This window comes from Epargyreus clarus, unplaced genomic scaffold, assembly GCF_041222505.1.
Source record: "Epargyreus clarus isolate Ecla_fem2 unplaced genomic scaffold, WU_Ecla_fem_2.2 ptg000012l, whole genome shotgun sequence".
Taxonomy (NCBI): Eukaryota; Metazoa; Arthropoda; class Insecta; order Lepidoptera; family Hesperiidae; genus Epargyreus; species Epargyreus clarus.
In genome coordinates this window covers 4452775-4468317 of record NW_027332220.1, presented here as the reverse complement: position 1 = coordinate 4468317, position 15543 = coordinate 4452775, and the positions used below count along the sequence as shown (strand labels likewise).

The 15543-nt window shown below is 36.9% G+C and overlaps 1 protein-coding gene across 4 annotated transcripts in view; it reads left to right on the top strand.

The window, feature by feature from the left end:
• Positions 1-6977: 6977 nt before the first annotated feature.
• Positions 6978-15543, top strand: part of Rbp (RIMS binding protein) — a 45194-nt gene continuing 36628 nt past the window's right edge. For 3 of the 4 annotated variants that reach the window (XM_073078185.1, XM_073078184.1, XM_073078182.1), the window contains exon 1: positions 6978-7519. The gene's annotated coding sequence lies outside the window, so the exon portion shown is untranslated. The remainder of the gene's footprint in view (positions 7520-15543) is intronic. The other variant, XM_073078183.1, reaches the window with a different exon arrangement.

Genomic DNA, 15543 nt, shown 5'->3' with positions numbered 1-15543 from the left:
TGTATCTGAATCACTCTTCATTCTATGATTGACGCATCACCGATCCTTAATTGTGAACAATTGATGTAGGTCAATCCATTTGTGTTAGTCGTGGTGTATGGGTTAATTTTGTACTTTACTATTGTAAAATTCTCTTTTCCAGTGATAATATGTTAGTGTAATTCAGTCATATACTTAGTGTATTTTTAAAGTATATACAAAATTTATTTTTCATGTTTGTAACCGTAAAACTGGAAAAGTAGAGAATGGATCGACTTGGATTTCTTACACAACGTAGCACTTTTATTCTTTTGGTTTTATAGTAGCGTTGTCTGTACTCAGAGTATAGTCAGCGCCAAACTGCTAGTCCGCTCTAAAGTTGCTGCGAGCAGGTGTAGTCATACAATTTGCTATGGCCACGCAATTCATTTCTATATTCAGAGGTGACTAGTAGTTTTACGGGGACTATACCAATCAAAATCACTAACAAATACGATACCCAGAAACAGGATATAAATAAAAGCATCAACCAAAACTCTTTATGTTGTTGTCGTTATGTACTTACTCGTATAATTTAAATCTATTGGCTATTGTATTTTTCAATTTACCAATCTATCAAATTTCTAGTTACATTTCAATGTAAAAATATACATGATTATTAAAAAAAAGATATAATATATACGCAATTTTTTACCCAAATATATTAATGTACAGGTTTTTAGTTATACAATAAGATAATGGTAGAGTAGATAATAATAGTAGAGTTACTTTCTTATTTTTAGTTAGTCTTGATTTTTTTATTTTTGTATTGTGATTTTAAGAAGTATATTTATGTATAATACACTATAGAATAGGACCTAGCCGGAGTTGCCTTAGTATCTTCTTAATTGTACCAAAAATGATCTTATTGCTAATATAAATTTGGTTGTTCGCGTCTGGTTTTCTGCCTAAAAAAATATTTGTACTTCATTAATACAATTTTAGAAAATTTACCTTAGAGCTTAGAATTATTTAGCACTAGTAGAATTAAAGAGTAATGTCTCTGCAACAAAAATGTCAGTTGAAAATCATAAATTAAATTGGCGTTAGTGTAGTATAAAATTAAAAAGCGCCAAAAAAAATTAAAAAAAAAAGAGATTTACGAATTATTTTCGACTACGTAAATAATTAGGCTGTATACTGCCGTCTATTAGCAAATATAATGAATTAATGACACAACATTATTATTTTTTTTAACTTGCGCACTGCACTTTCTCTACAACTGTTAAATTCATTTCATACACTTTTGCTACACTAGCGCCATTTACCATTTAGGAGGGTTTTCGAACTGTTATTTGCTTACTGAATCCTCATATGAGACGATATTCTTTACCTCTACACTCCATACATTTTTTACGTATAATTTTAGTTGTCTTTTGTTTTAATATTGATTGTGTTTGTGTTTATTCTATGCCATTAAATGGTAGGTTTATGGTTTATGGGTTATTTTCATACCGATGCCATTTTTTACATACTTCATAATTTTCTTGCCAGTAGTAAGTACTGTTATATTTTTATAATATTTGGAGAACTTTTTTTTGTAGATATCTATGCAGTGTAGTTTATGACGAAAAATATTATAAATATTCACATGACTTCAAGATTACCGTAAGTAATAAAATTGCTCATATATTTTTATGTAAATCTATTTGTATATAATGTAAATATATGTGCAAAGTACGGCGTATAGAAAATCCTGTTTTATGATTATTTAAAAAAAAAACATACTTGTTATCAAAGATAAGTTATCTTGAAGCGAGATCAGAAAATAAAATTGTGATCATTAGCTGCAGATTTTGTGAAATATACTTATATTAATCTAAAAGGCTTGGTGCATTGTTCTGCTCTTTACGATAGATGGCGCGATAAGGTATAGGATATACCAGTGTTTCGACGTTAACGTTACGTGGGCGCTAAAGGAAGAATATACCCTCTTTATACTAGATATAATTAGGTTAACAAGTCACGATATAACGGCGAAATTTCGTATTTTCTTTTTCTGGTCGAGCTTTATAACTTGTCTATGAGTTTTTATTTTAAAAAATGTATTGTACATTATTTTGACTTACGCATAAAGGTGTGACAGGGTAACTTAGGTGCCAATTTTGTAAAAATGACTTTTATGCTAATGTACTTCTTTAAAAGATATTTTGAACTATTGTCATGGATTTTATTATGGTTAAAAATATATTTTATGAGTATATTTTGAAGTTTTATTCAACTTTTGTTTTTGCCTTTGTTTTTTTTTATAATATACTAAACTTGATTGATTGTGGTCTCTGCCACCCATGGATGTTCGTAATCAACTCCAGACAAATTGGAGTTCTACACCTGAGGTCGCACACACATACGTTGTTAACCTTGAAGAATCAGGCCCCATATATCCGTAGACATTGAGCGTTACAAACACGGCCCGTGTCTGCATTGCTGTTGCGGTAGAAATAAATGTGCTAAGGTGAGGTAAGGGAGACATACTTTTTCGAGGTGTTCTCAAGAGTAGTGGCGCATCTGTGGCCGACCTCAGGTAGGAATATCTAATCCTATCTGGGGTTGATTACAAACGTCTTTGGACGGCAGTAGCCATTTACCATCACTCCTATGTTATAAAAAATACATCAATCGAATTTCTATAGGAGAAATATTTTTTGGTACGGTACGTATCTCACACGCTCTATGTCTGTGAATGTAAATTAACCCTAATATAAGTTAGAACGTGTTCAATCCTTGTCAACTTTGGGTGGGTAGATGCAAATATTCCATCAGAGTTGTCTTGTCAATGTCGCTTCGTGCGACCAGTCCTATTGCGCTCCGTGAGAAGCTACAGATGTTCTGTACGTGCCCTCTCGCTCCTGTTTTCCACGTGGGCTAGCCGTGTTACAGCTTGTGCATTGTGGAGTGAGACTACTCCTCAGGAAGTTCAGGCCGTGCCTGCTTCCTTGAGCCCCGTGACAGCGCCGTGCGGATCGTTCCTGACACGACTCGAGTCCGCAGATCGACTTGGAAAACAAGGTAGTTTTATATACTCATCTCGTGGGACGAGGATTGGGTCATTTCTCTTACACCATACAGTCCACCACACAAGTGGGTGGCCCATAGGATTGCGTGGCCATGCCAGCGTACCTACACTACAATTTCGGTCTGGCTAACGAGCTGGACCGTACAATATTTTCTGGCCTTCGAGCTGGATCGTACAACTCGTATGTATCTCTTCCTTACAGAAACGTGCTTTGGCTCGTCGTGAGAAAGAATAACTATATAGAAGTATTCAAATACATATGAAACTCGTTTAATGTCATATGTTTAATGTTATTCGTTAATTGCCAATCGCTCTCCATTTCCGAATCACTTAAATTATCGACGAATTAAATGAAATTCCGATGCGATCTCGTATTACAGGAAATGAGTTTCTGATAATTTAGCACGTTCTATATAAATACCCTTTATTTATAGTAAAGCTTTATTTCTTTGAACGGTAGGCATACGAGTCCGGCTTCTTCGAGGTACCACTGCCGCAGCTACTTCTAGCGTGAAGAAGATCTGAGTTTTGCTGGAAGGGTATAGATGCCGGCCGACTTGACTGAGGAGATCATATTCGTCCTCCTACACGTAACGCATTTAGGATAGAACTTCTGTTCAATACGTATTTGGTTATTTAGGTCCATCAGGTCGGGAGGCTCAAAAACGTACTTAAATATGATGTTATTAGAATATCATGTTGGCGTATTCGTGGAGATCCAGGTTAGTGGATAACTCTTGTCGGATGTGTCCAAACCGCCAATGAGATTGCCGAGATGATTTGATGACTGCTTTACGATACTAACCGGTATTGATACCTAAACGTGCACCACAAAGCATGAAAGGCAAAAAAAACTTTGCCTGCGGTCACCCATCCAACTTCCAACCACCCGGTGTTGCTTAACTTTCCAGACCGGTTAAGATATACATATATATATATATAGAACTATCTATATATATATATATAGATAGTTAAGACAAACCACGCGCAATGTGCGCATCACACTTAATTACTACGGTTTCAATTCAATGACTAATCCTTATCGCTTGCTTATCATAAAGCGAGATATAAAAATTAATAGAACCTAATATTGCTTTCTGATTAGTACGGTTGAAATCATACCCGAAGCTCATTTCAGCATTAAGAATGAATCGAAACTGTTTTTCAAACTGTTTCGTTACAGTCGGTAGTAAAATGCCGAGTTTTTGCAAAAGCAGAAAATATGAAAATGCACCCGGAAAACGGGTTGTAATGAGTAGCGAAAAACAGAGAGGCAAAAAGACTCTTGAACAAAAAAGTAAGTCAGTATCCGTTCAAACTGAAGACGAAGATTATGCAAATCGGAGAAACAAAAGTGTTTCCGAAAATGTTTTTAGTGAAAATATAGTTACTAATAACAGTGGTCTTGAATATGGTGAAGGTAATGGAATAATCATAGTAGAAGTGGAATGCGAACAAGTTCATGAGGTAAGTGTGAGATTTGAATGTATGTAAGATAAAACAATAATAAATACCACTTGCACTGTAAAATGTCGTTCAGTATGGAACGACCGGTGAGGTACCACCGTCACACCTATTTCTAGTGTTTTGCGTTACGGTGGAAGAGTGTAAGTATTGGCTGACTTATGAGGCGTTCTTAGTTCTTAAAGGTCTGTTTCTGGAAGACTCTATGATGTATATACACTTGGTTACAGATTTTTTTATAATATAGGAGTAGCAGATGATCATGCTGTCCACCTGATGGTAAGTGGCTACTGTCGTCCATGGAGATCTGTAATCAACCCCATATAGCATTACATCTTCTTGAGGTCGGCCATAGATGCGCCGCTATCTCGGACTAAGCTGGAACGCCTCGGAAAAGTATGTCCCCCTTACATTCTATTTCTATTTATTTATTTGACACACCAACAGCATAACATACAGAAATTTTGTAAATAACATTGTGATATAATAAGATACACTGGTATGCAAGCCAGTTATAGGCATGTACAACATTTATAGAGATAGAGACGTGATATCTATGCAAATAATGTAAGATACTTAAAAAAGAAAATAAAATAAATCTATACAATAAATATACATAATTTACTCAGGAAGCAAAACTGTTGAGGTAGGTAGATAGTTTGTTTTTAAGACGACAACATTCGTCATGAAAAATGTCTATGTCGGCTGATGCACACACTTGGTTATATTCAGCAGAGATCCTAGAGAGGGTGGAATGTTTGAAGAGGTGAGTTCTACTGGGTGGTACATGGAAGATTTTGGTAATAGGATGTCGTGGGTAATTGTATGGAACGTTTATACTTAATTGTTGCAATAAGTGGCTACAATCAATTTTGCCGGAAATTATTTTTTTGAGAAACATGATATCGAGTATCATGCGACGGTTTTTTAATGACATTATTTTAAAATGTTTTAAGCGGAGATCATACGTAGTACGGTGGAAAATTCCTGAAGAATGAAACGCTAGGTGTCTTGTGAAAGCCCGCTGTATGTTTTCAATTCGCTGTGAATATTTGACAAAATGAGGGTTCCAAATAACTGAAGCAAACTCAAGTTGACTGCGAACGAGCGAGTTGAATAAAGTAGTTTTACACTTCGATGACAGAAACCCCTTGGTATTTCTTTTCAGAAATCCAAGCATTCTTGCGCTTTTTTTAACTATTGCGTCTATATGAGCACTAAACCTAAGTTTGCTGTCCAAAATAACACCCAGGTCTCGAATTTCGTTTACTTTTTGTAATATCTCGGTGTTTAATGTATAAGATGATGATACTGTTGAGAATTTTCTCGAGAATCTTATATGAAATGATTTTTTTGCGTTTAATATCATGCCATTTGCTTTACACCACATATTTATTCTATTTAAGTCATTTTGAATAAGGTTGACGTCTAATGTGGATTTTACTGTTTTATAAATTTTTAAGTCGTCAGCGAAGAGACAAAATTTACAGTTACGTATTTGAGATCCTATATCGTTTATGAAGGCGGAAAAGAGGACAGGACCGATATGAGACCCCTTACCACACCCTTCAAACTAGAACACAGCAGCGCTTAACGCTTCTGTTATGAAGCAGGAATAGGTGTGGTGGTGTGGTGGTGGTGCCGCCGGATTCTAACCACAAAGGATTCTACTACTTTCAAATTGTCCATATAGGTGATGTTATGCCTCTACCGTATACAAATATCAGTAATCAATTTTGAATTAAACAGAAGTTGATACTGATAAAATAATCAATTAATATGGCGATTGACAAATGCGGATATGACTTAAACTTATCAAGTAGTTAGGCCGATCTGTAACCGGCCTTCTGTCTTCACTTCACCTTCTTTAGATTTTGGTTCTTGTCCCAACTTATCCGTAAAAACGATACAGATAGATATCAATAAAAAACGTTCCCAATATCGTTATAAAAATGTTCGTCTCGTGTTGGCTAATATCCGATTTCATTAAAAGAGTTTTAAGTAGCTGGCCCATAAGTATATAGATTGTTTGTGATGTACGCCGCTCCAAATAGTCTCTATTTGGCAACAGTTTGAGCCTGCGTGTGATAGTACTTGGCGTGCAATCGTTGCGGGTACAGTTAGTACGGACCAAATCATAGCCGCCTCAAGTACTCGTCGAAATTTTTGTCTACTTATAAGGTGTACATATAGTGATAATGGAAACGGAAAAAGAAGATGAAATGGTTATTGTCTTTTTTATTTACTCATAAAGCCACTATCTCCACGTTGAATTGGAGCCAAAACAAAAATCCCGAGCTCCGAAAGTGAACAAAACCCAGCTATTATGAAAATTGAAAAACGAAACAATGAGTGCGGCCAGCTACGTCCATCAAAAGTTTTCCGATTGCAATTCGCCGAAAGGTTTCGCGATTACGTCTCTACCTGGGAATCTGATGAGAGTAGTCAGATTAATTAGATTGATGTCAAAGTGGCGGTGTCAGTTAAATAATAATGGTGTGTGCGTAGAGTGGTAGGGCGACGGCGACGGCCCATTGAGGAGGTCGCGGAGGCACGGCGGCGGCGCGAGGGCGGCGTGACGTCACGCGCGCGGCGCCTCGCGCACGCGCTCAACTATCGAGCGGCATGTGCCACTCGCAGCCGGCCGCTCCACCCGACCGAATCACACTTTTTTATTTTCCCTCCGAACGTAGTTCCGTGACACCCCGGTTTTAAAGAGAATCACGCCCGACTCTCGCATCCTCGGCGGAGGGAGTGCGCAACGGGCGCGAAGGTCGCGACTCCGCCGTGTTGTCTGATCGAATCCAAAATGGCAGGACGGAGCGGTGTCGGGAGCCGTGTGCGAGCCCGCTGACCGAACGGTTTTGTTCATGGACGGTATGTGTCTCGTTATATAAATGTTACGCAAGTTCAGGACGGAGTGGCCACGAGAAGGTGCATCTGTTGTTACGGTGGCTGGGTGCGGGCCGACGGTGCAGTGAACCGTGGCCCATGTAACACGCTCGAGGACCTCCTACTACCGTGAGTACGACTATACACGCCCTCGGCGCAGCGCTACATGTAACGCTAATTAATACACGAGTAAAGATCCGCTACGATGCGACGTGAAAACTACGAGATTGTTCAAGGAAAATCTCATTTGAGTTCGTCTCTATGTATCGATCGACTCGTTATCTGGAGCTCCTGACTACTCTTTGTTGGAGTACACGTTGTGATAAAATATAAAAGATAAGCTTTACGTTAAGGTTGTCTATGTGTTTGATAGAGATTGGTTTCGAAATTGGTAAAGTATCGAGGTCGGCTGCGATTCGCGCCTGTCAGTCGTGCCGTCTAGTTGATCCTTCGCTTGTGGCAACGAATTATTGATCATGGTACCTACTTATTGTTTTTGGACGGCTCCTACATTTTTGATGAACTTGGCTCGTCTGGCAATAAAGCAATGAAGGTCGTGGTTACACATAATAAAGTACTTATGCTTAAGAAGTAATTCGTAAAGTGTGTTGATTCCTTATTATTTTAGTTTAAATATGCAAAGTTTTAATTAAGAAGAATTAGGAAGAATTTATGTTATATTTTATCGTTTAACATGTAATTTCCACCGAAATGAAAATGTTTTCTTTCAATCTATAACAAATCGTTGTAGTCCTAAATATTCGTCAATTTAAAGTACTAGAAGACAAGTATGTATAACAAATAGAAGTGTTACGTCTACTTGTCGTTTCTAAGAAGTTATAACACTCAGATCACGCAAAAGACAAATAATTCATATAACAGACAAATCTGAATAGATATGTAGTATTTTATGATAAGAACGTAGTCGACACCCTTTGTAAGATATTTCCATAATCTTGAATGTTAGTGTCTTCTCCCATATATCTTAAGTTAATTTGAAGTTCAAAAGTTAATCTTACTTATTACCAAGTAATTTAATGTCTTCCTTCGTCTTCCACACTACCTCTTTCTCCCATCACAAAAATATCATATCCGTGGTAATTTCACCGAAACGTATTATATTTAAGAGACAAAAAACAAAGTTACTTAAACATGTACAATTTTGATATCGATTATTTAACGCTACTCTATCTAGGGTCTTTAAGATTTCATTCTTAAACCTCTTTATAATACTCGTAATACTTAACCAGAAGTTACATAACATTTTTCATTATAACGTATTCATGTAACTGAGAACACATTTTGTGAAGTTACTGCAAGACATCTGTAGGGTTTCTGACTTGACCCGATAGCGATCATCTGTCGGATAATGTCCTATAGTGACCAATAAGAATTAACCGGTCTACAGAAGTCGATTGCTGTTCGCCCATCTTCATGAGAGAATGGGGTCAGGCGTCTTTTACAAAAGGCTACGGACATGCCGCATTTGAATATAATTGCAGATATTAAACGAGGAAATATGGTTCACATTTTACGCAGAATCACTGCACACTTTTCACAAATAAAATCGGCCATTGACCTCTTGGCTGTGGAAACAACTTACTGTGAAATATTCAAGATCCACGGACGAACATGCGACCCGTGCCAAACTGCGGTATAGCGAGGGAACGTTTTTAAAATAAAACCTCACATTACTGTAGTTTTGTTCGCGACGTTCTGAAGAGAATTGTAATTGCTCTGAATTCATGAAAGGTTGATTGTAATGGTCCCAGGTTTTGAGAGCTACGTCGCTCGATTGCGGTAACGAGTTGCTGAACAACGAATTGATTCTGCTATCATAGTCATACTGACTGAACAAATTGTTTTTATTGGATGAATTATTACTCTACCGTCAATCTGTGCTAGTAGCACCATTGTAGACATACATATTTTTTGATTTTTCTGATGGTAGGAGGATATTTTTAATGATACCCAATATCATGTAAGTAATATTAAGTTATAGCTGATTTCCATTTACTATATATCCTCGGTGGCTGATATGATGTTTTGAAGACATCCGGTACATTATTATTTATTACGGATATTATTATTTGCTATCACCCCAATACTTTCCGGTGCCTAGAACAGCGTGGGACTAAATGTCCCTGGGAAAAATCAATAGATAAATTTATTTATACATATTTTGGTAGATAAGCCTATCTATATATACACAAGTTGGGTATCTGTTTTATGCCAATCGAAATATGATGAAAGTTTGTGGCGCTTTTTTGACTAGTTATTCTCATTAAATCTTAATCTAGGAATACACCTATATTATTTATTTATTATCATGTTGTCACGAACCTAAAAGTACAAAACTCTCTTCTCTTCGCTGTATCCGTTTAGTATCAAGTGTCTAATGTACCACTTCATCACTGTCTGCTACCATCCGCCGCTGACACTATATCTCCTTTTAATGTCATGTTTTTATACTATTTTACTACACATCGATGAAGATAACCAATATAATATGTTTTCTCTCTGTGCTATTATTTTGTAAGGGTTTATCGCGCCAAATTAGGCTTCCTCTTTATTAATATTTCAACTTGTTTGCTTTCTTGATGATTTTGTTTTTGTGTTATAACAAAATGTGGATCTTTTTAGAATATTGTCCATATAATAAAAGGCTGTAATGGCCTCGTCTTCATTTGTCAAACTCCGAATCCGTAGGATCCTAATTTGTTTCCACAAGAACCGCAAAATCGTGCTCCGCTTCATAATCACTGGCTCTTTCATCGCAACACCCTTTTTTATCGAAAGCATGATTGATTGGTTCATAAGATGTTAATGCAGGCGGTCGATCCTTAAGCTCTTATCATACGTAGGATGAACCCTTGTCATCCGAATAACGACATCCCGTCTAGACGCTCTAAAGAACTGCAGATAAATCTACCTAAATACGTCGGGGGAACGTTCATGTCTGCTATTGAAGACGATCTCTAATGTAAAAAATTCCTCTATCACCGTTCTGAAAAGAAATTGTGTCTGCAAGGTTTCCCATTCTGAGTAAACGGGTTCGAGGTTAAGCGATGCTTATTCTTTCATATCGTTTCTGAACTGCTTATTAGATTGGAACAATTTGCGTTATGCTCGTCCACAATTTCCGTCTCAGGACTATTGCAGTTCGAGGATGTGTCTTTAAATTTAGATTTGATAAAATCTACTTTCATCGTACATTTTCCTTCCTCTATGAATATTTCTAGAGAAATGAATGAAAAGACCGTATATAATGGCCTGTACAGCTCTGGGGAGTCCCCGCACAATTAGGAGAGGTATTAAAATATGAGGTACATTCAAGTACTTCGTATAATTAAGCGTCGGTGGTAATTCCTAAATAATGATAATTTTCATTATGTGCTTTATGTGACTTGAAATATTGAAAGTGATCATAATGATCATGGTGTATATGTTGACATATATTGAGGATATATGGATATATATTGTCGAAGTTACGCTTGGCGGCGCGTGTTCGTAACCGCAGTATATATCTACAGTATAGTTAATAGAAATACAGCAAAGACTAAGGCATAAATCCGGAAGAAGTACTCTCCCGGATTTAAATCTTACTCGCTTCCTTTGATGGGCATAGGAAGAATGCGAATCGGTTCTACTTAACTATTCTCATCGAGGCTAATATACATCTTAAGGTAGACAGACTAAAACCTACGCCAGTTTTTAACCGTTTCCTTGAGTCTATCTTGGATATTGTAAAACCTATTTTGACTTTTCTATTTAATCCCTTGATTGTATAAAAAAGAGATGGATTACATATAGGAGAAGCCGTGGAAAATAAGTTATTAATACTATTGTAATGTCTTTTAAAATGTCTTAACATCACGTTTTATGATTAAATGACCCAAGAAAACCTACTACTTGCCTACTATTTAGATTATTTCTGAACATAAAAGAAAACTATTCTTTGTGTTACAATTGAAAAGTTGCTTCTCGTCACGGGCCATTGTTTTGGCGACCTTCTAAATATTTTCAGAATGCCTCTAAGATATCTTTGCGAAGTATTTACTTTACATAAATCTGACCTACACGCTTATGTAATGTTCTTGACAGTCTAATATCCCCATACTTGGAGTGGATCCAATGATGTGGATTGAAGGTCTCGTCGTTTTGAGAAGAGTTCACAAAAAGTACTTCAAATACTCCTAACTATTAATGCCCGCTATTAATAATCTTACATTTATTACTTACGTTGTTTTACACCTTAATTTTTTTCTAGACAAAATTTGACAAAATCTCCTAAATTTGGTTAAGATTGATTATAACTAACGGACGTAAGTTGACACGCAACCTTATTTCAGAACTTGTCCCTAAACTAAGCCATATCAGCAATTCATTTAAAAAGGCTTAAATTAAGGCTTACTGTCGTTGCAGCAATACTACACGAACTCTACTATTACTCTTATCACACTACTCTATTCCACTCTTATCACATTTAACTTGTTTTACATTTTCACCGTTTCCACGAGTCTTTTGTATCCTGTTCATATCAGTATTTCCTCTACGTCGTTATACTTAAATAAATACAACAAAATTATTATTTGCTCAGCTCGGAGCTCACTTGGCTCCATTGCTTCTTGGCACGTAAGCGTTCGTACTTCTGCTATGTCAATAAGAATTCGCTTTATTGAAGTTTCTTCTTTAAATGTGGAAAATATCCGCAATTCTTTGCACTGAATTCTGATGTCTAATGTTTTATTCCATTCTCTTGATGCTTTTGGTTTGAGATTATTAATATTTTTGATTTGGATGGATGGAATGATATCATCGTCATTACCTTTTACAACTATCTGTGGTCTGATAGATGATAAAAATTTCTAACGAATACTTAACATAATCTAATTATATTATTCCTTTTAATAACACATTCATGCAATACACTTAAGTGTTTTAAAGATATATCAATAGGCTTGTAATTCTTGTAAAGATTAGTACAATTACCTATGTTCTGGTAACCCTATGCCTTTACCAGTGTAATGGCTGTTTTTCGTGTCGTGAAATCGATTTAATCAAAATCCTAAGGTTACGTAAACTGTGTCGAGTACAGCACACCAAATGTACAAAACAGGCAATAATATTTTACTCTCTTATTCCAAATATCCGTCTCAAATTTTACGAGATCGAGCTTACCAAAGACCTAACAGTTCATCTTTTATTACATACTGTACACACAGCTTCAGTCCTCGTTAAATATGCACAAATTACTAATAAATAATTGCAAATTCCGCGTACGTGCTTACACAGTAGGTTGTTATGCATAATTCGAGGGTAGGAACGAACGGATGAGGATCCTCGAGGCGTGCACATCAACTTTTAATATTTGAGTAGCTTGCGTGTTTTATACACAACGTTTTCCGTCATTTCCGGTCGAAAGCCGCAGTAGCTCGCATGCAAAGCGAAGTCTTGATAAGCCTGTACCGAATTTGCAATATAAATGTTGTAAAACGAATTTTAACTTCCCTATTTTATACGGTTTAGTTGGTTTGGATTTCTTGGGTTCAATTTTTTTAATTCCACTGGAATTCCTAACTGGGTCGTCACTTTTCGTGGAAAATTCTCGTCGTGCCTATTAATCTGAAAAAGCGAACTTTGTTTTTTCATTCGATATAATTATGCTATTCGAGACTTTATGACTAATTTATAGTTTAATTATTTTACAATATACTCGTAGAGTAGAGGAGATAGAGACTTTCAACAGATTTTTGTAACACTCTGAAAGATAAAATTACTAACCTAGCATATTACTTTGCTTATGTATTGTAGTAGAAATATATTCAGTCTAAAAAAGAGATTTCTGTGTTACACAAGATCTATGGAGTCGATTAACACCCGTTGTTAATAATTAATCTATCCAAATCTCTACCTACCAAAGATCGAAGTTTGACAATTTCTGCCAACTAGAATTGTAATTTTTGATCTTTAGCACACAAAACTAGTAGTAGTAAAAATATTTTTTTATTAAACCCTCCATTATTCCACCTTAAACCCGGAATTCCTGATGTTCCTACTAAAGAGCGTGTAATCACGTGAGCGAGCAGCATCCAGACAGCGTTATTACGCGTTTTGTGCTTCAGCGGAGCGCAGTCGGAGCAATTTGCTGTTCAATGGAACAAAAGTGCAGCTCACTGTTACGAAACATGTTGGTTAGGCAATGCTTGATATAAATATGTAAACGTTAAATAATAAGGTTTGAGTAATAAAGATAGGTGAAGCAGGTCATTATAACAGGTTTTGCCTACTAGAATTGTCAAATTTCGATCTATGGTTGGTAAGACGTTGGAAAGATTAATTATTAATAACGGGCGTAAGATGTTCTAGTTACAATAATTGTAATCCTTCCATTATTTCCCGTTTAAGCCCGGAATGCCTGATGTTCCTACTAAAGAGCGTGTAATCACGTGAGCGAGCAGCATCCAAACAGCGTTATTACGCGTTTTGTGCTTCAGCGGAGCGCAGTCGGAGCAATTTGCTGTTCAATGGAATAAAAATGCAACTCACTGTTATGAAACATGTTGCTTAGGCAATGCTCGATTTAAATGTATAAGCTACTAATAAGAATTGTCTGATAAACACAGTTGTAGCACGTTATTAAAACAGTTTCTGTCTACTAGAATTGTCAAATTTCGATCTTTGGTATAATAACATTGGATAGATAGATTATTAATAACGGGCATAAGATATTTTAGTTGCAATAATCTCTATCCTTCCATTATGCCCGTTGAAGCCCGGAATTCCTGATGTTCCTACTAAAGAGCGTGTAATCACGTGAGCGAGCAGCATCCAGACAGCGTTATTACGCGTTTTGTGCTTCAGCGGAGCGCAGTCGGAGCAATTTGCTGTTCAATGGAATAAAAATGCAGCTCACTGTTATGAAACATGTTGCTTAGGCAATGCTCGATTTAAATGTATAAGCTACTAATAAGAATTGTCTGATAAACACAGTTGTAGCACGTTATTAAAACAGTTTCTGTCTACTAGAATTTACAAATTTCGATCTTTGGTATAATAACATTGGATAGATAGATTATTAATAACGGGCATAAGATATTTTAGTTGCAATATTCTCTATCCTTCCATTATGCCCGTTGAAGCCCAGAATTCCTGATGTTCCTACTAAAGAGCGTGTAATCACGTGAGCGAGCAGCATCCAGGCAGCGTTATTACGCGTTTTGTGCTTCAGCGGAGCGCAGTCGGAGCAATTTGCTGTTAAATGAAACAAAATGCAGCTCACTGTTATGAAACATGCTGGTTCGGCAATGCTTGATTTAAATTTATAAGCTATTAAAATAAGGTTATGTGATAAAGACAGTTGAAGCAGAAATTTGTCAATTTCTAGTGGGTAGGTAAAGATTGTCTAATGTGTGTCAAACGGGCGTTAAAAGACTTCAGGATCTATCATGTTTTGCTAAGGTAGGAGCTTTTATATAACTTATGCCTGCAATACACACTACGGAGCACCTGAGAGGTCTATCTGTATACCGTACCTACTGTGTGTGGAATAGACCACATAGAATAGTGAAGATAGAGGTTTTAGAACATGTGCAGGCGACCGGCGCAAAGTCAAAAATCAATACTTTCGTGTGCCACCGTATTTTTCAATCGATGTCATCGCATCAGAACTGATCTCGGTCTGGTACACCGGAACGTCCACACCACCACACACGCTACCGACGTGCGTTTCTCCTGTACATATAAACCTGCGCAGGTAAACCATACGGTAGATCCTATTACCTATTTCTACCTAATAACCGCAGTGTTAGGCGCTGCTATGTTCGTGTTTGAAGGGTGTGGTAAGGGAGACAGACTTTTCCGAGGCGTTTAGACAGCTTAGTCCCCAGTGGTACCGGCGCATCTGTAGCCAAACTCAGGTTGGAATATCTAATCCTAACTGGGGTTGATTACAGATGTCCATGGGCGGCAGTAGCCACTTACCATCAGGTGGACTGTATGCTCGTCTGCTACTCCTATAAAATATAAAAAAAGATCGTAACGTGTATGGCTTACATTAGAGATAAGGTAGACGGACCACCTGATGGAAAGTCAGCGTCGCCTGTAGACATTTGGAACAAATAGTGTCGTCAGTGCATTGCTGGCTTTGAATG